This window comes from Rhinoderma darwinii, chromosome 1 (assembly GCF_050947455.1).
Source record: "Rhinoderma darwinii isolate aRhiDar2 chromosome 1, aRhiDar2.hap1, whole genome shotgun sequence".
Taxonomy (NCBI): Eukaryota; Metazoa; Chordata; class Amphibia; order Anura; family Rhinodermatidae; genus Rhinoderma; species Rhinoderma darwinii.
This window is the reverse complement of record NC_134687.1, coordinates 659,388,305-659,414,480: the sequence shown is the minus strand read 5'-3', so window position 1 is coordinate 659,414,480 and position 26,176 is coordinate 659,388,305. Positions and strand designations below refer to the sequence as shown.

At 40.9% G+C, this 26,176-nt stretch overlaps 1 long non-coding RNA gene across 1 annotated transcript; it reads right to left on the bottom strand.

Moving 5' to 3' along the window:
- Window positions 1-10: 10 nt before the first annotated feature.
- Window positions 11-26,176, bottom strand: LOC142664491 (uncharacterized). The gene is made up of 3 exons (XR_012851292.1): window positions 25,810-26,176; window positions 1,085-1,129; window positions 11-920 (listed from the first exon to the last, which is right to left on the bottom strand). It is a non-coding gene; the product is annotated as an uncharacterized LOC142664491 (long non-coding RNA).

The following is a 26,176-nucleotide window of genomic DNA, read 5'->3' as shown; positions in this document are numbered from 1 at the left end:
AAGGAAAAACTCAAGTTACATCAAACGTAACACAAGAAATATTTGAAATTGATACTTATATGAACTGTGAAACTGATTATGTAATTTATATGATTGAATGTGAGTGCGGATTGCAATATATTGGAAGAACAACCCAAACACTAAGAAAGAGATTAAATGGTCACCGCTTTAATGCAAAAAACGGTTTTCTCAAACATAGCTTATCAAGGCATTTATTATATAACCATTCATCTGATTTTTCTAAAATAAAAATTTCCCCAATCGAACAAGTAAATGTTAAAACACACAACAGAATCTCTACCCTGAACAAAAGGGAGTCCTTCTGGATATTTAAATTTGGGACCTTGAGCCCAAACGGACTCAATGAAAAAATTGATCAAGTGTAGTTCGAAATATCAAAATGAATGAGGTGGAATTGCATAAACAAATAAAAATAAAAATAGAATTAAGTTTATGTTTGAAATATATATTTTCAAAAAAAAAACTCTGTACTGTAATTTATGAAAAGTATAGGTAATTTTTTGGACTCCAGGAAAGTGAAGGACTAGCGAACTATATGGAATTATAATAGAACGATCTATTAAAATACAATGACATCTGTATTCAAAATGATAGGATAAGATTGAGTGTAATACACCTACAAAGAACAAATAACAATGGGAATATTTCTCTTCTTAAAATCAAATATATATATAAAAAAAACAGGAGCGCCCGGCTCCCGACAATTAGATTCAAACGAACAGCAATGAAACTAGAAGCATTTTTTACCAGTAACATAATTATCTTAGTTAGAATAAAGGATAGCATCAAAACTATCAAAAAGAATAAACACAATTATCAAAGAAACTAAGAGTACTAACACTGTCTGTCAGCGGCGAGAATACGCGGACGATGATGATTTTTTTGAAATATACGGTCACCTGCATATAAACATATATATATATACAAAAAATTAATCTTCTTTTATAATAAAGCTAAGAATATCTACCATTTGGTAGAAAATAGTGGGTTAAAAGGTAGAAAAGAGGAGAAATAGCAATTAAGAGAAAATCAGTCTGAGAAAAAGAAAAAAACATACACACACCTGTGCTGAAACGCCCATGATGAACCTTCACCTTGCCAGTTTAACCTGGAAGTGAAGCATATGATAAAAGTATATAAGATGATGTATTGTAACCAAATTTATATGCCTGATGAAGACCACAGTGCGTGGTTGAAACGCGTTGCAGCAATCAAATTTTATATTGTTCTTTTAATAATAAAATCGTTGAAAATATACCCTGACGATTTTGTGAAGATATCAGTACAATCCACACCTGAGCACCCGTTCAGAGGAGCAGCTTTTTCTTCCTAATCTGTATAATAATACTGTAATTACCACACTAACAGGGAAAAACAAGAATACATATGTACCATTGCCATAGCTGCATGGATGGAAGAGCCTTGGATGTTAACAGGAGCAGCCCACCCCTTAAATTTGCACAGACGCCTTGGGCTTCAGCTGGAGTGGACCTTGCCTGTTATCCCAGCTTCTCATCCTGCAGCTGCATTCAGCATCGATACTCAGTGTGTGGGAGTTGACGCTACTTTACGTCAGATGCCCCGCTGCGTAAATATCACTGTATGATTACTTGGAGGCCTTGCGATTATATGTTAGAGATAACACTAGAGGGTAATATGATGGCTAAATGGGTGACCAGTTTGTTTAAAGGGTCAGTCATAGGGGTACTGAAAAATATGTATATTGTATGTGAACATCAGGTGTATAAATGGCTCCCAAGTAACTTCACGGGTACATGTACATTAGCCTATCTAACACCTGCAACTTTTATTATATCACATGAGAATATATATGTTAAGGCCGTGCCCAGACACACATTGTATAAAAGGAGGACAGACAGGCGACCCCATATTGTACATATGGGAAGTGCTAACACATTCATAAGTACACTATTCATCTACCCTATGATAATGTAGATGTGGGATAGACTAGTAGAGGCTACAGACTATTTGGATCAACAAATATTTGAGGTACTCAGCTTACTCAATGCCACCAATATAAAGCGCAAGCAATTGATTGTAGTATCTAAGCAACATACCATAGTACGTGATTACTTAACTGTCTGAGGAATGTGCCAGATTGTGGGCCCCGCCTGCTGTCATTATATTGATCCTGCGGGCAACCTCCGTGTTAAAGCTAGTCTAACAAAAATACTGATTTCAGAGAAAAGTGGCTACAAGAACGTGAAGTTAACAAGGACTCCTGGTGGGATACCTTTTCTTTCTTAAACCCAGCCAATTGGTTTAAGGGAATAACAGGGAGGCTGATGGGTAAACTTCAAACTGTGTTCCAAATAATTTTATTTTGTATTCTTGGCTATATAGGTTTTGGTTTGTTAATATGGCTAATGACATTTTTATGCAAGAGAACTAACAAGGTGATACATCATAGGCCGAAACCCAGACCTTTCCATGAACAATATCCTATGAGAACGCAGCCTGTCACTGAGCCCTATGTGGATGGGCAGAAGTAGTAATGAAGTCCCCCTCATCCGGTCCAGCGGATAAGGACAGTAGCTTGGGGATCAGTGAATAGGTTTTAAGAATGAGAAAAAGGAGGGTCCGAGATGGAAGCCTGGACTTTATTATCCTTTTTATATATTTGTTCTCTAATGTTAAATCTATTGATGACTTATGTAACACTGTTTTCTTTTTCTATACTTCCTTTTTCTTAGACAGACTATGAATCTGCTGCATGGCTAAAATGATGATTCTGTGCACGTAGCGAAAAAATATGATTAGTTATAACAAAACATGTGATATAAGGTGATATAATGTGACTATGTATACGTGTTCTTTTCTGATGACTCCAGGACAAAATCCCTTGTGATTTAGAGAAAGAGGAGACATGGTTAATATTGATTGGATGGACTGAAGGCCATGCCCCCTCTTATGTGATTGAAGGGGGAGACATGGCCAACACCCCTTTTAATGATATATAATCTATGTATTGTTTCCTAATAAACTAGAGAATTTTCTCTCCGATGCATCATCAAGCTCTCCCACATATTTGAAACCAGATAGAAAGACAACGAGGTCCAGTTGATGACCTGCCTAAATTGATGACCCTTAACAACAGCGTGAAAACGACACAATGTTAGGATTATTTGTTAGCATAGATAATGACACAGAAAAAACATTAAAAATTAAAAAAATACTAACAACATAAAAACATGATTTAAACAATAGCTAATTTTATGATGACACATTCCTTTTAAGAATAAATCCATACAAGACGGATTTGCGCAGGTAAAATCCACAGCGGATTACAGTAGCAGGGAGTGGATATGATTTTACAAATGTTCTCCACATGCTGCAGACTTTTTCCACATGGAAATATGAGCAGGCTGCAGATTTTTTAAATCCACACCATGCACATTCTGTGGCAGATTTGTTGAGAATTTCACCCATTTCAATGTAGAAGGGTGAATCCACAGCAAAATCCACGTGAATGTTTTTGTGGATTCAACACAGATTTGTGCCAAAATCTACAGTGGAACATTTATGTCTTGTGTGAACCCCGGCCTACATGTTTGATGGATAACACGTTGTGTATATGTCTTTGAAGTAAAGAAGGGGTTCAAAGCACCCGGAAATGTGAAGAATTCTTGAGACATCAAATAAAGCTTTAACCCCTTAGCGCACCAGGACGCACCGGTACGTCCTGCATTGAAGTGCTTTAAGGCACAGGGACGTACCGGTGCGTCCTGGCTAAAAACTGTCACCCTGTCAAAGGACAAGGTGACAGAACTGTTTATGACAGTTGACCGGCACAGTAAGACGGCAGGGGACCATTCACAGCGGTCTCCTGCCGGCGATCGCTGTGATTGGTCAGTCAAAGCAGACTGACCAATCACAGCTCTATGACGTGGGTATGTGATGACGCTGGCTCAGAAGCTGAGCCAGCGTTATCACCGCCGGGAATCAGCTGTCCGACACCCCTCTGCAACGGTCAGGACCGGAGCTAGGCTCCGATCCGGCCGTTTAACCCCTTCGATGCATCGATCAACGTGATCGATGCATCGAAGTGGCTTGTAGCCTGTCGGCAACCACGATGGTTGCCACGGACGCGGGTGTCAGCTGTTTGTCACAGCTGACATCGTGCCCTAACGGCCAGGACCGGAGCAAGGCTCCAATCCGGCCGATTAACCCCTTAGATGCAGCTATCGCTGCATCTAAGTGATTAGATCGTACCCTATGGTTGCTAATAACAACCATCGGCACCCGCAAGTGTTCCGATGGTTGCTATGGCAACCATAGCCTAACAATCGCTTCCTAGTACGGAAGCCTATTAGACCCCGCCGGGAGGCGAAGCCTAATAGGCTTGCTGACAGTGAATAGCTGACTGCTCTAATACACTGCACTAGGTAGGTAGTGCAGTGTATTAGAATAGCGATCAGGGCTTCATGCCTTCAAGTTCCCTAGTGGGACAAAAAAAAAGTTAAAACAAGTTAATAAAAATGCTGTAAAAAAAAATAAGTTTCATGTTAAAAAAACACTATAACAGCCTTTTTTCCTATAATAAGTCTTTTATTATAGGAAAAACCAAAAAACATAAAAAAAGTACACATATGTGGTATCCCCGCGACCGTAACGACCCAAACTATAAAAATATCACGCTATTTTACCCGTACGGTGAACACCGTAAAAATTTTAATAAAAAACTATTCCAGAATCGCTGTTTGCTAGTCGCTACCCCTCGCAAAACAGAATAAAAAAAGGGATCTAAAAGTTGCATGTAACCCAAAGTTATACCATTAAAAAACTCAGCCCGTCCCGCAAAAAATAAGCTCTCCCACCGCTTTTTTGACGGAAAAATAAAAAAGTTATGGCTCTCAGAATATGGTGACACCAAAAATAAATTATTTGAAACAAAAGTGATTTTATTGTGCAGACGCTTCAAAGCATAAGAAAAACTATATACATCTGGTATCACCGTAATCGTACCGACCCGCAGAATAACGTAAAATTGTCATTCATAGCGCATGGCGAACGGCGTAAAAAAATAAATAATAAAAAACATCAGAATTGCAGGTTTTTGGTCACCTTGCTTGCCAAAAAAATGAAATACAAAGTGATCAAAAAATCGCATGTACCCCAAAATGGTACCAATGAAATCTACAGATTGTCCCGCAACAAATAAGCCCTCAGACGGCTCGGTGGAGAAAAAATAGACGTTTTGGCTCTCAGAATATGACGATGCAAAATGTGCAAAGTGTCCAAAAGTGGATCAGATTGGGCACCATTTATCAGTGCGACACCGGCCACACATCTATGAATTATTATTTATTTACCCCATTATTATACCCTCTTATTATGATGTTCTCCGCACAGATTACATGTGCCCCCACATCATAACTGAAATACCAGCAAAACCCCAAACAAAACAACTAGCGAGCAAAATCCACGCTCCAAAAGCCAAATGGTGCGCCCTGCAGAGTGCCCAAGCAGCAGTGTACGTCCACATATATGGCATCGCCATACCCGGGAGAACCCGCTTAACAGTTTGAGGTATTTGTCTTCAGTGGCACGAACTGGGCACAAAATATTGTGCACTAAAATGGCACATACCTGTGGAAATTTGCAATTTTCACTTTGCACCATCCACTGAGCATTCATTTCTAATAGAAAAAAAAAACCTGTGTGGTAAAAATGTCTTGAGGGGTGCAGTTTCCAAAATGGGGGTCACTACTCGGGGGTTTGTTTTACTATTTGACCCCAGAGTCCTGCCGTTGTGGGCTAATGCTGCGAAAATCACCAAAATAGGTCTCACAATAGGTCTCACATGCGCCTTTCACTCCTAAGCCCTGTCATATGTCCAGGCAAATGATAAATGCCTTGAGGGGTGTAGTTTACAAAATGGGGTCACTTCTCATGGTTTTACACTCTACTCTGGTACCTAAGAACGCTCTGCAAATGCGACATGGCGCCCATACACCAGTCCAGCAAAATCTGTGCTCTAAAAGCCACATGGCACTCCTTCCATTTTGAGCTCTGCCATGTGCCCAAACAGCAGTTTAGGGCCACACATGGGGTATTGCCGTAGTCGGGAGAAATTGGGTAACAAATTATGTGTTGTTTTTTCTCCTATTACCCCTTGTGGGAAAAAAATTTGGGTGCAAAACTACATATTTTTGGGAAAAAAAAAAATTTTTCATTTTCATTGCCTCATTCTAATACAATCTATGAAACACCTGTGGGATCAAAATGCTCAGTACACCCCTAGATGATTACCCTGAGGTGTAAAGTTTCCAAAATGGAGTCACTTCTCAGGGGTTTCTACTGTACGGGTACCTCAGGGGCTCTGCAAATGCGACATGGCGCCCAAAAAACAATCAACCAAAATCTACATGCCAAGTAGCACTCCTGCCATTCTGAGCCCTGCGGTGTATCCAAGCAGCAGTTTATAACCACATGTGGGGTATTGCCGTACTCGGGAGAAATTGCTTTACAATTGTTGGGGCGCTTTTTCTCCTTTATTCCTTGTGAAAATGAAAACAATTCAACATTTTAGTGGAAAGAATGTAGATTTTCATTTTCACTGCATAATCTCAATAATTCAGCAAAAAACTGTGGGGTCAAAATGCTCACTATACCGCTAGATAAATTCCACGAGCGGTATAGTTTCCCAAATGGGGTCACTTTTGCCGGGTTTGCACTATTTTGGCCCCTCAGTGGCTTTGCAAATGTCACTTGGGGCCGCAAACCATTCCAGGAAAACTTGAGCTCTAAAAGTCAAATGGCGCTCCGTCCTTTCTAACTTCCGCCATGTGTCTAAACAGCAGTTTATTACCACATATGGGGTATTGCTGTGCTCAGAAGAGTTTGCGTTACAAATATTGGGGTGTTTTTTCTCCTTTTTCTGTTGTAAAAATGAAAAAATCTGAGCTAAAACGACATTTTATTAGAAAAAATTTAGATTTTCAATTTCACTGCATAATTCCCATAAATTCAGCAAAACCCGTGTAGGGTCAAAATGCACACCATACCCCTAGAAAAATTCCTTGAGGGGTGTAGTTTCCAAAATGGGGTCACTTTTGGGGAGTTTTCACTGTTATGATCCCTCCAGGGCTTTGCAAACACGACATGGCACCGAAAACCATTCCAGCAAAATCTGCGCTCCAAATGGCCCTCGTTCCCTTCTGAGCCCTGCCGTGGGTCCAAACAGCAGTTTATTAGCACATATGGGGTATTGCCGTAATCGGGAGACATTGCTTTACAAATGTTGGGGTGGTTTTTCTCCTTTATTCCTTGTAAAAACTAAAACATCGTATGTTTTTTCAGAAAAAAAATAGATTTTCATTTTCACAGACCAGTTCCAATAAATTTAGCAAAAAAACCTGTGGGCTAAAAATGCTAACTATACCTCTTGAAAAATTCCTTGAGGGGTGTAGTTTCCAAAATGGGGTCACTTTTGGGGGGTTTCCACTGTTTTGGCACCACAAGACCTCTTCAAACCTGACATGGTGCCTAAAATATATTCTAATAAAATAGAGGCCCCAAAATCCACTAGGTGCTACTTTGCTTCTGAGGCCGGTATTTCAGTCCATTACCGCACTAGGGCCACATGTGGGATATTTCTAAAAATTGCAGAATCTGGGCAATAAATATTGAGTTGCGTTTCTCTGGTAAAACCTTCTGTGTTACAGAAAAACTGTATTACAAATGAATTTCGTAAAAAAAAATAGACATTTGTAAATTTTACCTCTACTTTGCTTTATTTCCTGTGAAATGCCTAAAGGGTTAAAATAATTTCTGAATGTGGTCTTGAATACTTTGAGGGGTGCAGTTTTTAAAATGGGGTGTTTTTATAGTCCGAGTTTCTAATATATAAGGCCCTCAAAGCCACTTCAGAACCGAACTTGTCCCTGAAAAAATAGCCTTTTGAAATTTTCTTGAAAATGCGAGAAATTGCAGCTAAAGTTCTAAGCCTTGTGAGGTCATAGAAAAATAAAAGCACGTTCAAAAAACGATGCAAACATAAAGTAGACATATGGGAAATGTTAACTAGTAAATATTTTGTGCGGTATTACGATCTGTTTTACAAGCAGATACATTACAATCTAGAAAAATGCAGATTTTTGCAAATTTTCTCTAAATTTTGGTGTTTTTTACAAATAAATATTGAATATAACGACAAAATTTTTTCAGTATCATAAAGTACAACATGTCACGAGAAAACAATCTCAGAATCGCTTGGATAGGCAAAAGCATTCTGGAGTTATTACCACATAAAGTGACATGTCAGATTTGCAAAAATCGGCTGTGTCCACAAGGCCAAAATAGGCTGTGTCCTTAAGGGGTTAAAATGTAGAAACGTTTGTTATTTTTTATCCAGACGAGGATTGTGCCAGACGAGTTTTTGGACAAGGAATCCTGTCCAGTTGTCTGCTGATCCCCAAAATTCCCAGTGAGGTGGGCATTGCACACAATGGGTACTAGCAGTATCCTCATTATATACATGCTCTAATATAGCGTTATACCTACATGGTTGTACCCCGGAAGGTAAGTCCCCACACCCACTGATTTTATTGTGCATGTGTTGAAGGTACTCATTCTATGTTACGCCATTCTGTTAAATTTTTAGATCTTATTACTTTTCTTAAGTAACTGGAACTGGACGAAGTTTTCAGCCCTTTCTCCAATCCTTTGTGGCTGCAAAATACCTGTGGACAATTCTCTTCACATTTACAGAATGGAATTTCTATTAATTTTTTGTTCATGGCTTTAGATAAAAGAATTTTAACATAATTTCTACATTCCTGTGCAAATATGAAACAATCTTTGGGTCTTATTTCCAGGACAAATTTCTACAGGGAACTTGGCCTCAGGACGTCTTGTTAAGATGTTACCAAGAATTGATAGCGTCTGGAAAACTCCAAAATTGGTCTTTCTACAATTAAGACATCACCTTGTCAAGATTCTGTCTGACAATACTATTTACAGATGTATCCGTCTTTATCTCAACTTTTAATGTGTTAAACACACAGTGGCAAGATCCTTTATCTTGATTTTTTCAATGACTTGTGTGATATTACGCTGCAGCAAGTTATAAGAGTCAAGATAAAGATGGCTACATCCGTATGTCGCCTTGGTCGGGGAAAATCTGTCCCTTTCAACAGTCCATCTAAAAAGATCAGAAAAATTGGTTGCGGACTTCCTTAGCCGGAAACATCGAGATCTGAAGTCTTAAACCGAGGTATTTTTTTAAGAACATGGATCTAGTATATGCCCATGCACTGCCACCTCTCCATTCATTGTCCACCATGATGCGGCAGCTGGCTCATGAGGCAGGTCAGAGTACCACTATATTCCACATAGGTGCAGGTCCCAGAGGTGGAACCTGCATCTATCAGACATTTATGGCATATCATGTTCTGGGAATACTCTTTTATTCTGCTCCATTCCAACATTGCAGCTTCCCGCTTCTCTATGTTTATAAGGTGTCATGATACCATGTCTGGTCTCCAAGGCAGCCAATCCTCACCATGTGATGTGACATCATTGCCTTGTAAACAGACAGACAGACTTTTACGTACATTGATAAAACCCAATTTAACAAAAGCAGAAAATAACCAGAAACATTGCGAGGAACAAGCACTTTATTAAAAAATAAAATTGTAACAATACGTTACATAAGGTTTAGTGTAAGATGATGGGAGATCATTGAGCGGCTGTGTCAGGATAGGAACGGTAGATCATGTAAAACCTGATGTCATTTTAGTCTTACTCACAATCATTCTTCTACCCTCCAAAACTACACGTGTATGAAGCCTGCAGTGTCTAAGTCTCCGACTACAGTCATGTAAAGACACCCCATGTAATCTTTTTTTTTTTTACATTTGATGACATGTGTATCAATATTTAATCTTCATTCATACAGTATAAGAAAAATAAAAAAGGTGATACTGGTATTGCCATGTTACAAAGTCTACTTCAATTTAACATGAACGGAAAGCTTTCTGACAGACGGCCTCACATTATCCTCAAACAGCCTATGCCAATGTACAGGGTGGGCCATTTATATGGATACACCTAAATAAAATGGGAATGGTTGGTGATATTAACTTCCTGTTTGTGGCACATTAGTATATGGGAGGGGGGAAACTTTTCAAGCTGGGTGTTGACCATGGCGGCCATTTTGAAGTCGGCCATTTTGTATCCAACTTTAGTTTTTTCAATGGGAAGAGGGTCATGTGACACATCAAACTTATCGAGAATTTCACAAGAAAAACAATGGTGTGCTTGGTTTTAACGTTACTTTATTCTTTCATGAGTTATTTACAAGTTTCTGACCACTTATAAAATGTGTTCAAAGTGCTGCCCATTGTGTTGGATTGTCAATGCAACCCTCTTCTCCCACTCTTCACACACTGATAGCAACACCGCAGAAGAAATGCTAGCACAGGCTTCCAGTATCCGTAGTTTCAGTTGCTGCACATCTCGTATCTTCACAGCATAGACAATTGCCTTCAGATGACCCCAAAGATAAAAGTCAAAGGGGGTCAGATCGGGAGGCATTTCTTCTGCATTTTCTTCCTTCCACAGCAGATTGTTCCAGAAGTCATGTTTGTTGCCTAGGTGTTCACAAGCTTTTGTCTTGCCCTGATGTTTTTCCTGGACAGCAAAGGATTTCATTTGGCACAAGCCCATGTCGTTTTCATTTTTGCAATGGTAGACATTAAAAGTGGCAGAATCTGCAGTAGATCTTTAAAGAAATTCTGATGTTCTCAGAAACTTCTCTCAGCATCTTGTGTTCTGCTCTCAGGCTGATCTTACTGAGACAGACTGGCCTGAACCAATTAGCAGTTGTATCAAATCTCCACTTATAGATGGACAGTGGAATGATTGACATCTAATAGTTTAGACATCTTCCCTTTCCTGGATCATAGACATCCATAACCTTTCTGAAGGCCTCAGAGCGCTCTGGATCTCCGCATGGTGATACCACACATTTCAACAACAAAGGGTAAAACAAACGTCAGAGGTTTAAATGAGACATGGTGACGGGTCTCAAACACACGGGCCGAATGTGGCCCCTGAGGCGGTCATCTGCAGCCCACGGGGCGCACTGTGGCACTATTTAAGAAGGGGCTGCCCAATCTTGAGATTCTTGTGTATGCCAAACACTGCCAACTGAGCCACCGGACTGCATTTAACTAGATTGTTAAAACGATCACGTGGAGTAAACTCACAAATTTACTGTAAGTTTAAACCTAGCAATAGTATTATAGTAATGTAGTATTGTTATAGGAATGTAGTATTGTTATAGTAGTTAAAATAACTAATTAACAACTATTATTTGTATTGTATCAAATTTGAATGTAATGCAGCCCGTCTGTAAAGGATCTGCCAGGCACAGCTTCTGTGTCAACGCCCATAGGTAATCAGTCTGCACCTGCTTCTATGTCTGTGAGACTGACTCCATCTTCCACCACTCAGGATGGCAGGCTTAGGAGTGGGAGAGCCTATCATAGCCTGGCCAGACGGAGCTAGCTCCCGCCCTCTGTCTATTTATACCTGCCTTTCCTGTTCCTCCTTGCTTGTGATTCTTCTCATTTGGTTTCCTGGCCCTGCTGCAGCTTCTTGAACTATTTGACCCTGCTTCATATTGACCCTGGCTTACTGACTACTCTCCTGCTCTGCGTTTGGTACCTCGTACACTCCTGGTTTGACTCGACTTGTTCACTACTCTCCTGCTCTGCGTTTGGTACCTAGTACACTCCTGGTTTGACTCGGCTTGTTCACTACTCTCCTGCTCTGCGTTTGGTACCTCGTACACTCCTGGTTTGACTCGGCTCGTTCACCACTCTTGTTGCTCACGGTGTTGCCGTGGGCAACTGACCCTTTTCCCTTGCTTCTGTGTACCCTTGTCTGTTGTGCACTTATTGAGCGTAGGGACCGTCGCCCAGTTGTACCCCGTCGCCTAGGGCGGGTCGTTGCAAGTAGGCAGGGACTGAGTGGCGGGTAGATTAGGGCTCACTTGTCTGTTTCCCTACTCCCATCATTACACCGTCAACTTCACATTTTTTCTATGTGCGCCCTATATCTGGGTGAGTTTGAAACCCCTGTCCTAGGTCCTCTCTGAGGCTGGAAGCACACATGCATTTGTTGTTGTTTTTTTTAATTTATTTTTTTAGCATTAACCAAGTGTGTAAACATTTTCCACATAAAGAACATCAGAATGTTTTCCCTCCTGTGTGGTTTCTCTGATGAGCCCTAAGTTTGCTTTTAGAATTAAAAAAATTCCCACATTCTGGACATAAATATGGCTTCTCTCCTGTGTGACTTCTCTCATGTTTAACAAGATGTGATTTATCTGTAAAACATTTCTCACATTCTGTACATGAATACGGCTTCTCTCCTGTGTGACTTTTCTCATGTCTAACAAGACGTGATTTATCTGTAAAACATTTCCCACATTCTGAGCATAAATATAGTTTCTCCCCTGTGTGAACTCTCATATGTGCAAGACCTGATTTTTGTGTAAAACATTTCCCACATTCTAAGCATGAATACGGCTTCTCTCCTGTGTGACTTCTCTCATGTTTAGCAAGACTTGATATAACTGTAAACCATTTCCCACATTCTGAACAATAATATGGCTTCTCTCCTGTGTGAATTCTCTTATGTGCAACAAGACCTGATTTTTGTGTAAAGCATTTCCCACATTCTGAACATGAATACGGCTTCTTCCCTATGTGACGTCTCTCATGTATAACAAGATGTGATTTTCTTGTAAAATATTTTCTACATTCTAGACATGAATACGGCTTCTCTCCTGTGACTTCTATCATGTATAACAAGATCTGATTTTTGTGTAAAACATTTCCCACATTCTGGACATGAATGTGGCTTCTCTCGCGTGTGATTTCTTCGGTTTATAAAAGGACCTGAGATTTTTGTGAACGGTTTACCACATTGAAGTCTTTTACCCCCTTTCTGAGCTGTAATTGTGGTAACAATCTGTGATTGGTCAGGAGCAGGTTCCACATGATTAGAGAAATTATATGATAGATCTTTACTGGGAAGTCCTGAATGTACAATAAGGGTAATGAGGTTTTCTCCTGAAGACTGCTGCATATCTTCTTCTTCTACTTTATAATTGATGGATAATGTGAGGTTTCCCTCAGAGTTCTTACTGGAATTTTCTGTTAGGATTGAAAATGTATTGTGTGATTTTGTTTCAAAACACAAAGTTGACAAATTTAAAACATTCATATCAGGCTGGAAACACACATGCAGTCTTTTGAGCCAAAGGCAGAAGTGGATCAAGCAGGAAGAAGTTTAAGCCATGCCTTTTGAATACACTCCTAGCTTTGGTCAAAAACTTGCCTTAAAAACTATATGTATGATTCCAGTCTTATAACGCTTTGTCTAACACTTTAAAATATAAAATCGATGACAAAGTCTAGGATTCTGGTCGACTCCCAGTCCTCTACTTTTGTTATATAAAGCGTGACTTGCTAAAAACATTTTTTTTTTTTGAAAAGCAGAACCTTGTCTGGCAGTAAAGCCTGAACTTTGCCAACACATTTGGCCCTTCAATACTAATTGTACATACAACATCTTAAAAAGGGTTATCCAGGGCCAAAAATTGCTTTGCATTCATAATTTTATGTAAAAAGAAGTCATTTACGAATATACTTTAATTAAAAATTCAGTACTAAATGGTGTAGTTCACACCCGGTGAACTGTTCCCGGAAGTCCTGGAGCCTTTCTAATATTGATGACGCGCCGACACGGACCTACGTGACTGAGGGCTTGCTTCCTGTGATGTTCGTGTCAGCGTCTTATCAATTGCATGACCGCAAGGGGCTGTCACATTGCTTATTGCTGGAGTCCCCGAACAGAGCATCAGCTAGCGCTTTGCTCTGGACTCCAGCACTGCTCCCGACTGGTACCACTGGTAAGTGACTTCAGGGGTTTCCTATCGCTGGAGTCCCCGAGCAGAGCATCAGCTGATGCTCTGCCTGGAGACTCACGTACTGCTGCCGACGTCACTGTCCATATACAGACAGTGACTTCAGGTGTTTCCTATCGCTGGAGCCCCCAAGCAGAGAATCGGCTGATGCTCTGCCTGGGGACTTCAGCACTGCTGCCAACATCACTGTCCATATACAGACCGTGTTGCTCTGCTCGGGAACTCCAGTACTGTTGCCGACGTCACTGCCCATATATGGACAGATGTTTTTGTACATATTAACTAGATTAACAAGTATTGTAAAACTTTGGCCATATACTTACCTTGTGGATTGCGCTCTTGATATGTCATGAACGTTTTATTATATATATATATATATATATATTCCTAGGACATATGTATTGTAGTTCTTAATCATATACATTAATAGTTATGGTGATGTTGCTTTTTTTTCTATTAATTAGAGTTTCTCCTTCACTGAACTCCGCCAATGCTCATAATTCAGGATGACATCCGTCATAAATATGGAAAGCAGACAGACTCATGTTCTCTGCATTTGTCATTGAAAATATTTATTATGAAAATCATCCCTATTATGGTAATTTTTTTGAATAATGTCTTGATAATATAATAATATTGTAATTAATTATATTATGTCGATATAGAAACAAGTGATCATCTGATTTAATGTTATACTTATGTTATATTTATTTTTCTGTATTAAAAAACTGCGATTGTGACAAAGGCCTGGGATGGGCCAAAACGTCTTTTGAGAATAGGCGCGACAAAAAGACAAAAAAACAACACAACAAAAAGTTGAATTACTTTGAATAAAAAAAACAATGATTTGAGAAAATCTACTTCTACATCCATCATATCTATAGAGTGCTTGGGTTTTTCTACTATACCATATATGGATAGTGACGTTGGCAGCAGTGCTGGAGTCCCCAGGCAGAGCTTCAGAGGATGCTCTGCTCCGGGACTCCCAGCTATAGGAAACCCCTGAACTCACTGACCAAATGTCGGGAGTAGTGCTGAAGTCCCAAGCAAAGCGCTAGCTGATGCTCTGCTCGGGAACTTCAGAAATAGACAATGTGAAAGCGCCTTGCGGTTATGCCATTGAGAACACGCCGAGACGAACAGCACGGAACGTAAGCCCTCCGTCACGTGGGGCCTTGTTAGGGCGTCATCATTATTAGCAAAGCTCCAGGACTTCCGGGAACATTTCACCGGGTCTGAACGGCACCATTTAGTAGAAAATTTTTAATTACGGTATATTAGTAAGTGACTTCTTTTTACATAAAATAAATATGAATGCAAAGCAATTTTTGGTCCCCGGATAACCCCTTTAACTTAATAATGTTATTGACAATCTAATCTTGGCCACAGTCTACATTTAACAAGATAATGTGCCATGAGACAAGGCACGCATCTATTAATTAGTATTTGTAATAAAAGTTTCCAGTACATAGTAATATCATTCCACTAAGAAAACAGGCTGTTCTAAAGGGTAAGAGGGTCCCATCAAGTACTAATAAGATGGACCTAATGAAGTGGCCTCATTCAAGTTTCAACCATGTGATAATTTAAAATGCAAATTGTTGTTCTATTCCTCTGCCAACCTATATTTATTTGGTCTTCTTAATCTCACAACATATAGGGCTTCCATATTGTGTAATAAAATAAGTGATATATTTAACTCTGATGGAGTGAGAGAGGCGTAGAGGGGAAAACTCTGCAGGATGTTTTAAAACGTCCTTGCAGAGATAGATGTGGACCACCAGGACATTTATAATCTATGGGCAGTCAGCAACTGGTTAAAATAGGTGCTTCCTAATAATCATGTATCTGTTTTTTTAATCCAATATAAAGAAATTACATCTTTAACCCCTTCAGGACTGAGCCTGTTTTGGCCTTCAGGACGAAGCCGATTTTTCAAATCTGACATGTGTCACTTTATGTGGTAATAACTCCGGAATGCTTTTACCTATCTAAAGCGATTCTGAGATTGTTTTCTCGTGACATATTGTACTTTATGTTAGTGAAAAAATTTGGTCGATAAATTCAATATTTATTTGTGGAAAACATCAAAATTTTGAGAAAATTTGCAAAAATTACCATTTTTTGAAATTTAAATCTATCTGCTTGGAAGACAGATAGTATTACCACACAAAATACTTACTAGTTTATATTTCCCATACGTCTACTTTATATTTGCATCGTTTTTGGAACATTCTTTTATTTTTCTAGGATGTTACAAGGCTTAGGACTTTAGCAGCAATTTCTCATATTTTCAAGAATATTTCAAAAGGCTATTTTTTCAGGGACCATGTCAGTTCTGAAGTTAGTTTGGGGGCCTTATATATTAGAAAGTCCACATAAATCAACTCATTTTGAAAACTGCACCCCTCAGAGTATTCAAAACAGAATTCAGAAAGTGTTTTAACCCTTTAGGCATTTCAGAGGAATTAAAGCAAACTACAGGTGAAATTTACAAATGTCATTTTTTTTGCCAAAATTCATATGTAATCCATTTTTTTCTGCAACACAGAAGGTTTTTTCCAAGAAATGCAACTGAATATTTATTGCCCAGACTCTGCACTTTTTAGAAATATCCCACATGTGGCTGTAGTGTGCTAACGGACTGAAGCACAGGCCTCAGAAGCAAAAGGAACACCTAGGGGATTTTGGGGCCTCCTTTTTTTTAAATATATTTTAGGCACCATGTCAGGTTTGAAGAGTTCTTGTGCTGCCGATACAGTTAAAACAGAGAAAAAGTGACCCCATTTCGGACACTGCACCCCTCAAGGAATCTTTCTAGGGGTATAGTTAGCATTTTGACCCCACAGTTGTTTTGCAAAATTTATTTGAATTTGTGTGTGAATATGAAAATCTACTTTATTTCTGGAAAACTGAGCCCCCATCATGATGGGAAACCCCCAGAAATGGCCCCATTTTGATAACTACACCCCTTTAAGAATTTTTCTCGGTGTGCGATCACATTTTTGACCACACATTTTTTGTAGAATCTTGTCGAAATCTGGCGTGAAAAAAGCTATTTTCAATTTTTTCACCAATGTTTCATTATAAGACAGATCGTTCAGAGCATGCAAGTGAAGAAAAACACCAACATTTATTGGCTCATTTGTACCGAGTTCAGAGACACCCCCAAAGTGGTCCAAATATGTTGTGTGGGCACATTGCAGTGCCTGGAATTTCATGAGCAGCCTTAGATTTTCAGGGCCCAAGTTTTGCATGATTGGTTAAACGGCCCCATTTGATCTTTGAAGAGACTCTGAGCCCCCATAATGATGGAAAACACACAGAAATTACCCCATTTCGAATACTACACCCCTCAAGGAATTTATCTAGGGCTGTCATCCCTTTTTTGACGGCACAGTTTCTTTGCAGAATCTTGTGGAAATGTGGAGTGAAAAAGGACATTTTCAAATTTTTTCACAAATGCTTCATTTCTAGGACAGATTTTTCAGACACTGATCATGCAAGTGAAGAAAAGCACCTCAACACTTATTGGCCCATTTCTTCTGAGTTTAGAAATACCCTCAAATTGGCTCTAATCTGCTGTTGCTGGACGTATGGCAGGGCCAGAAAGTATTGGAACACCACAAGGATTTTGATGCCTTATTTTACTTGGATGATTTTTGGGCACGTCATGCTTGCAAAGGCCCAAAAAATTGTGCAGATACTACACCATATTACAAATCCTAGATATTCATCTAGGGGTATAATGAGTATTTTTAGCTTTTTTATGGGGGATCTTCAATTTTTAAATGGTGAAATGGTTATGGTAAATCAAAGGGATGGTAATTGTAAATGGAACGGACTATAATTATAAATGAAAGGGATGGATAAAAATAAAATTTAGAACTCCAGAGAGGTGTGGTATATTTGGAAGCAATCCTTGATACACAGTCCAGGGTGGGTGGGACAGGTGTTACACTGGTATGTTGTGTCTTTTCTTATGCCTCTTCTGGCACAGACACAACACTTTTTCTGGGGGCGCCTTTTTTTTTCTGTGGGCGGCACTTCACCAGGAAAGTGCTGGCCTGGAACTATCCTGAGGACATCCGTACTTGCTGAGGCAGAACTTTCTCCTACCTCTGCCACATTCCCAAAGAGAAGGGATTTGATCACCTTCTCATGGCACTCCAGGTATGTCCCCTCCTGACCAGTGCTCCTGTAGATGACAAAAGGAGTTGTACAATGCCATTTGGATGAAGTACACCGTAAGTTTTTTATACCAAATTTTTGATTTCCGCATGGCATTGTACGGCTTAAGCATCTGGTCAGAAAGGTCCACTCCCCCCATAAACTTATTATAGGCCTGGATGCAGACAGGCCGTGACATGGTGGTGGGTGTTGCACCACGCACAGGGACAAGAGAGCAGGTGGCATCATGGATTGATGTCAGCATTAGGATATCCTTCTTGTCCCTGAACTTCAAAAAGAGGACCCCTTCGCTAAGGAGCGCCCTGCTCTCCCCACGATGCAGGGGTTGGCCGAGAAGGGTTTTTGGGAGCTGTCTCTGGTTTTTGCGGACCGTCCCACACGCCACTGTTTTTTGCTCCGCCAGGCATCTGAACAGGGGTACACTTGTATACCAGTTGTCTATATACAAGTGGTACCGCTTATTAAATAGTGGGTGCAGGAGGTCCCAGACAATCTTCCCAGTTGTGGTCAGGACGGGTGGACAGTTTGGGGGCTCAATTTGACTGTCCCTTCCCTCGTATATTTTAAACGTGTGTGTGTAGCCCGACTCCGACTCACACAACTTGTAAATTTTTATGCCATACCTGGCACGTTTGTTGGGCAAATATTGCCTGAATTTCACCCTTCCCTTGAAATGCACCAGGGATGCGTCAATGGCAATTTCTCTGCCAGGGGTATAAGATGCAGAAAATTTTTGGGCCAAATGGGAAATAAGGGGTCTAATTTTGTAGAGTCTATAAAAATTGGGGTCATCCTGGGGTGGGCACTGGGAATTGTCATTGAAATGTAAAAATTTCTGTATTGCCTCAAAACGAGCCCTGGGCATTGTGGTGCGGTATAAGGGGCAGTGGTACAGAATATCGGTGGAGCAATAGGCCCTCACCGATGGCTTCTTCGTTAGGCCCATATTCAGTACAATCCCCAGTACTGCAGCATTTCTGCTTTGTCAGTGGGATGCCACCTGTATGGCCTGGCATAAAAACTTTCGGGGTTGACAGCAATAAATTGTTGAGCACACAGATTAGTTTGATCAACAATATTTTCCACAAGGCTGTCCGAAAAAAAGAGCTGGAAAAACTCAATCTCGGACAGCCCTGCTGTCTGGACTTGGACCCCTGCTGCAGCAGTAAAGTCCGGTACTTGGGGGGTGTAGGAGGTTGGGGGCAACCAATTGGGTTCAGGTGCAGGTGTTACCTGAACACTAAGGCTGGGTTCACACACACTATTTACGAACGTAATTCGGGCGTTTTAGCCCCGAATTACGTCCGAAAATGCGGATCCAAATCGTCGGCAAACATCTCCCCATTCATTTGAACGGGTCTTACGATGTTCTGTGCCGACGGTTATTTTTTTTACGCGCCGCTGTGTAAAGGCGGCGTGTAAAAAAGACGGCCACGTCAAAGAAGTGCCTGTCACTTCTTCAGACGTAAATGGAGCCGTTTTCCATGGACTCCATGGAAAAACAGCTCCAATTACGTCCGTAATTGATGCAGCGAAAGACGCCTGCACATGCCATTACGGCTGAAATTACGGTGCTGTTTTCTCCTGAAAACAGCACCGTAATTTCAGCCGTAACGGATGCTGCCGTGTGAACATACCCTAACCCTCCTGCGACTGCGAGGGGGCTCCTCGGTGTCGCTTGAGGAGGACAAAGCAAATGCGGAACCAGCATCACTCGTTGTATCGGTGTCCGATGCGAGCATCTCATATGCCTCCTCAGCAGTAAAGGTTTTGCGGGCCATTTTTATTGAATGTATATGCATACAAAAAATATTTTTTTTGGTCTTTTTTTTTTTTTACGTAAAACACTAAATACTAACGTACACTAATGTTTTTTTATTTTATGACACTATCACTGACTAAACTACACTGACAAAAAAACAATAACTAACTGACGATCACACACCGACTGACGCTAACTAACAGACGGTCTGACACTGACTGACACTAAATAAATTGACGCTGGCTAAACTACACTGACAAAAAGACGATGACTAACTGACGCTGACTGATTGACAAACAGACGGTCTGACACTGATTAACAGACGGACTGACCTAACACTAACGTACACTAATATTTTTTTTATTTATCTTTTTTATTTTATGACACTAAAACGAACACTGACTAAACTACACTGACAAAAAGACGATGATGGACGCTGACTGATTGACAAACGGAGCGATCTGACGCCAACAGACGGTCTGAAACTAAGTGACGCTGACACTGATTGACACTGAATAAATTGACTCTAACCAACGCTGACTAACACTGACTAAATGGACGCTGACTAACACTGACGCTGACTAACGCTGACTAAATGGACGCTAACACTGACTAACGCTGACTAACGCTGAGTAACACTGACTAACGCTGACTAACGCTGAGTAACACTGACGCTGACTAACGCCGACGCTGACTAACGCTGATGCTGACTAACGCTGACTGACGGTGACTGAGGCTGACTAACGCTGACTAACACTGACTAAATGGCCTTTTTTTTTTTAGAGTTTTATGAATTTTTAAGAAAAAAAAAGCTCCCTTATAGACTGGGAGAGGAAGGGGGGGGGGGGGGAAATCACAGTTACACACTGTGATCAAGAGGTTAATGGGGATTTCTGGATTTAACTGTTCTCTTCACACGACGACGACGCTACAGGCTCTGATCTCCTCGACTTCCTGACTCCAACAGAGGAGATCAGAGCCTGTGACGTATTTCCTACTCAGAAGTGAGCTCCGATTGGTAAGTCTGCACAGACTTACCAATCAGAGCGATCTACAACAAGGAACAACTTCAATTAGTCCCTTGTTGTGTGCCCGGACATCAGGGCTGATTGCCTGAGAAGTTAACTGCCGCTGCGGTGTAGCGCCGCGCGGCGGTTTACTTTTAAAGCACGGACGTAACTACACGCCCAGGTGTGCAAAGTTACTGCTCACCTGGACGTGTATTTACGCCAAGGTGTGGGAAGGGGTTAAACCTATTTGGAAAACTTTTTAAAGACGCTTAAAGCGAACCTAATTTTTAAACTACCTTTCAGATTAATTTGTCATGTGTTATGTGTGTACAGGAGGAATAATACTATTTCTGGGCATTATATGTCTTGTATATGGCATTCATTCTTTTAGAAGTTTTTTTAGGCTCTCTCTCTAATTCTCAGTTTTCCCTGAGGTAGTGGGTGGAGTCTAAGTTCAATCATGTCTTCTATACACTGCACACACCTGGACACACCCATCCTGGTCCACTATCTCTCTGTATCACACCCTTAGAAGCTGCAGCAGCATGGAGGATATTATACAGCAGTAAGGAGATGTGTAGCGAAAAATCCAGCACTAGGGTGACATATAACTCTTAAATAGTGTGTGTGAACATACCCTAAGGACCTAATTCGGGTGTTTTTGCCCCGAATTACGTCCGAAATAGCGGCTCAATAGCGTCGGCAAACATCTGCCCATTCATTAGAATGGGTCTTACGATGTTCTGTGCAGACGGTCATTTTTTTTACGCCCCACTGTCAAAAGGCGGGGCGTAAAAAAGACGCCTGCGTCAAAGAAGTGCCTGTCACTTCTTCCGACGTAAATGGAGCTGTTTTCCATGGAAAAACAGCTCCATTTAACGTCCGCAATGTACGCAGCGAAAAGCGCCTCAACATGCCATTACGGCTGAAATTACGGAGCTGTTTTCTCCTGAAAACAGTCCCGTAATTTCAGCCGTTACGGACGCTGCTGTGTGAACATAACCTCACCAGCAGCCTATGTCTCCTCTCCCTCCTCCTGCTCCCCTCACCTCATAAACGACTTCTATGGTAACAACATCTTTGTCTTTGTGCTCTTGCTGACTCCTCCAGCTCCCCTGCCCTCTTCATAGACGTCTATAAGCAGCAGCATCTTTGCGACTCTCACCTAGTGGCACTAACTTCACACAAAATTTGCTCTTATTCATTCATCGAGCAGAGGAGCGGAGCAGTGACTTCTATCTCTGCCCCAAATAAGTGCCTATTGATTGTCAGGCTGGTCTACATGGATTTGTGCATTAAAATTGAGTCCTAATACAGCCTCCCTACATGTTTCACCACCTATAGTGGCGTCTTCAAGGAAGATGACTGTTTGCATAACACTCGCGGGAACAGAACAACGGTGTCTCCTTAAATAACCTCCCGTAATTTCCCTATCCACAATACTGCATCCACAGATGTACAACCAATCAGAGCGGACATAACAAATATACAGGAAGAAACTTGTTTGCCCATTGGCTGCTGAATATCAGATTAGCGTCAGCGTCACATCTAGTCGGAGGAAGTGGGCAGTAGAGGAGAGGGATTGGGTGAGCTAGTGGAGCATCATAGCTATGTGGATGACTCGTCGTTACGTAGGTAGAGGACGCGGGAAAGCCTCCCTTGGAAACCAGATGCATCGCTACAGTACATAGGAAATTGACCTAACTATATGACAAGCACATTGGCTTGCAGGACAGAATATTAAAGGATACAGGGATGTCGTTTTCATTGGTATTATTTTGGGGTACATGGGACTTATTGATTAACTTTTATTTTATTTTTTGCTAGGGGAATGGGAAAAAAATAGCATATTCGCCGTTATTTTTGTGGCCGTTATTCAATGGCATTACCCCAGCGGTTTAATTAATGGGTTAACATTATTACTCAAGTCGTTACGATCATGGGGGATACTATATACGTGTGTGTTTTGTTTTTTTACACTTCCAGTAAATAAATCCATGTGTTTTTTTGTAATGTGATCCCCTGATCGCAGATATAATGCTTTGGTATACTCATTATACCAAAGAATTATTGCCTGGAAAACTGACAGGTAATCTATTAGGCCATGCCCCTGGCACGGTCTTATAGGCATACAGCCAAGGCGGGGCTGGGACATTTGTTAGGCCCCCGGCTGCCATGGCAACTGGTCGGCGATCGCGGGGCTCCCTCTGTCAAACAACTTCAATGTCACGATCGCTAATGACCATGACACTTAAGTGGTTGAACAGTGGGGGTTGTAGGTGTGAGATTGAAAGATTGGCATTAAACGGTGGGGATTTGTGTAGGCTCAGACAACACAAATACGCTATACATCAAAAAAAGCTGGATTTACCAATTCCACAACATTTTGAGAAGCATCGACACAATGTTTCTCAATTGAGATTTGGAATTATTGATGGGGCCCCTGAGTTGTGCAGGGGAGGAGATAGGGAAGCCATGTTAAAAAGGTTGGAGCTCCGGTGGATCTATGAGCTGGATTGCTTGGAGCCAAAGGGCATGAATCGGGAATTCAAAATAGGCTCTCTCTTCTAGTTCTACTTTTCTATACGTGTCTATATCATGTTGCAGTGGGCTTGTTTTTAAATTGAAGTGCTTAGATTTTAAGTTGTGTACCTAACAGTCATATTGCTCTGTTATGATTTTTTTTATATTATCTTGTATTATTTCTTTCTAGGTTACTTATACCTGGTGGGATCTTGTAAACTTTGTGAAGATGGAACTCCGGACTTTAGTTACTATAAAGAAATATTGTTCCAGTTGTTCAATACCTCTCTGCCATGTGGATTTCCTCCTGATGTTATTTACTATAATAAAATGCCTCTTTTTATATAGCCTTTGGTGTCACGTATATGATCATAATATATTATAGTAGTTTTTTTGCTGCCCTCCATATTAGTGCTGACCCATACATATACGGACATTTCCATCGAGACTATGCTCTTAATGTATTTATTGCCACTTTATGTATCCATAAAGTAGGTGATTTTTTCCCCCTTATTTGATATTACCCGACGAGCTATTAGTGGGTTCAGTTTGGGTTTTCTCTAACGTCCGTTCTGCTATAGACAGATGCTTACGGCTATATGATATTATGGGTTAATAAATAATGGCATTATTGAATAAGGGATTGCTTTAATAAAAAGCTTTAACTACTATGTAATCCTCTTGATTTTTATGACATCCACTCTATAGCATACGTCGTATTGAGTATAATATACTATGGAGTAAATGTAATAGCAGATAAATGGTTAATTGACAGTATTTACTGTGTTCGCAGCGTGTTGCCATGGGATCGGCACTTGATGACGCGGCATGTTGATCGCGGTCATGTGATTACGGTTCCTAAGTAACGGCAATAATGCTATGACGTGTGCCGAACCTTGCGCATGGGCATTGGGGACGGGTGAACGCCGGTACACATAAATCTAAAATCGATGAGCTGTGATCGCTCCTTTAAATAGACGGTCCGGTTATCCATTTACCAGGGTATTGTATGTTTTATGCACTCATGTATGTATTTATACTGTTGTTTTTTACTAATCAAAATTATGCTGCATCTGCATTGGCATTTGCAATCATGGTTGTGATGTAATTTCCTCTACATAACCTGCACATATGCACTTTGTTTATTGCTTGAGAAAGACCCACACTTGGGTTGAAACGTCGCTTTTTATGGTGAAATAAAGAAACTTTTTTGATACCTGGAAAGCTGCATGCGCTGCGGTTTCTCTATCTTTTTGCGTCTACTGTGGAGTTAGATTGGCTACGACTCGACACTGCCTGCACCGATTGAAAACTTTCTCCTATTTATATGTCCCCTGTGAATGCTCTCTGGGACTGTGATGTGCCGCTGATCTCTCTCTTTGGGGACTGGGCTCCCGCGGTGATCGTGCAGGCACAGCTTCTGTACCCGATCTATCACAATCACGTACATGTACGGCGGAATGGCTGCATTTCTATGCCATGCATCTAAGTAATTCTGCGTCAAGGGGTTAAAGATAAAACAAATTTCAATTGACTTATTACAAATTTTTTTTTTTGTTTTCACGATGCAGCGGTTATGTCTCCTCTATACAAAGAAGCTGGATCATTCTCGATGAGCCGAATCCGTAAGTAAAGTGAACTGACGACTCGGCTGAGAGCGGGTCCTGTGTCTCTAACTCACAGGATCACAATAATATCAATCACATCTAAGGTGAAGAACATGGAGACACAGGACCCGCTCTCAGCCGAGTCGTCAGTTCACTTCACTTACGGATTCGGCTGATAGCGAGTGATCCAGCTTCTGTGTATGGAGGAGACATAACCGCTGCATCGTAAAAACAAAACAAAGAATGCGTAGTTAAAAAGTGAGATGAAAAAAATGTGATCAAATATTCAGTGAAAAAAGAAAAAATTGCCTACAGAAGATATACATAGCACAAGTGGGAATAAGATTTTACTCTCCAAGTCATTCTGTGATTGTTTTTCACAACACATTGTACTTTATATTAGTGGTAAATTGTGCTCCATACATTCTGTGTTACAGTTACTAAGGATGAAAAAAGACACAAGTCCATCAAGTCCGACCTATAATCCCACCGGGTCGATCCAGAGGAAGATAAAACCCCATGAGGAGGATGACAATTGTCTCATTAGGGGAAAACTCCTCCCCCGACTCCAAATCTAAGGTGATGTGAAGAGCCAAAATTGTGGAGCTCCTACATTACACGTCATTGTACACACATGTATATGTACTGAACATGACGATATTAAGACTTCAGCATGGCCGCCAGTCCAGCCTGTGCCCACAGTAATGCCAATATATATCTGTCTCTTCTCACCCTGTGATGTGCGCGGCCGGTAGTCCTCCATCATGACCTCCTCGTACAGATCCTTGTGTCCTTCTAGATACTCCCACTCCTCCATGGAGAAATAGACAGTGACATCCTGACATCTTATAGGAACCTGACACACACAATGATAGTCATCACCCAGACACCTCCAGTGCTGTTACTGTAGAATTTCCCAGCAGTGTCACCTCTCCAGTCAGCAGCTCAGTCATCTTGTAGATCAGTTCTAAGATCTTCTTCTCATGTATCCGGGAGTGAGGGGGAGGCTCTGTGATGGGGCTCTGACTACTGCTCCATCCTCCTGACTCATGGATGATGGGAGTCGTACAGTCACCCGATGTCTTCTTCACTATTGTGT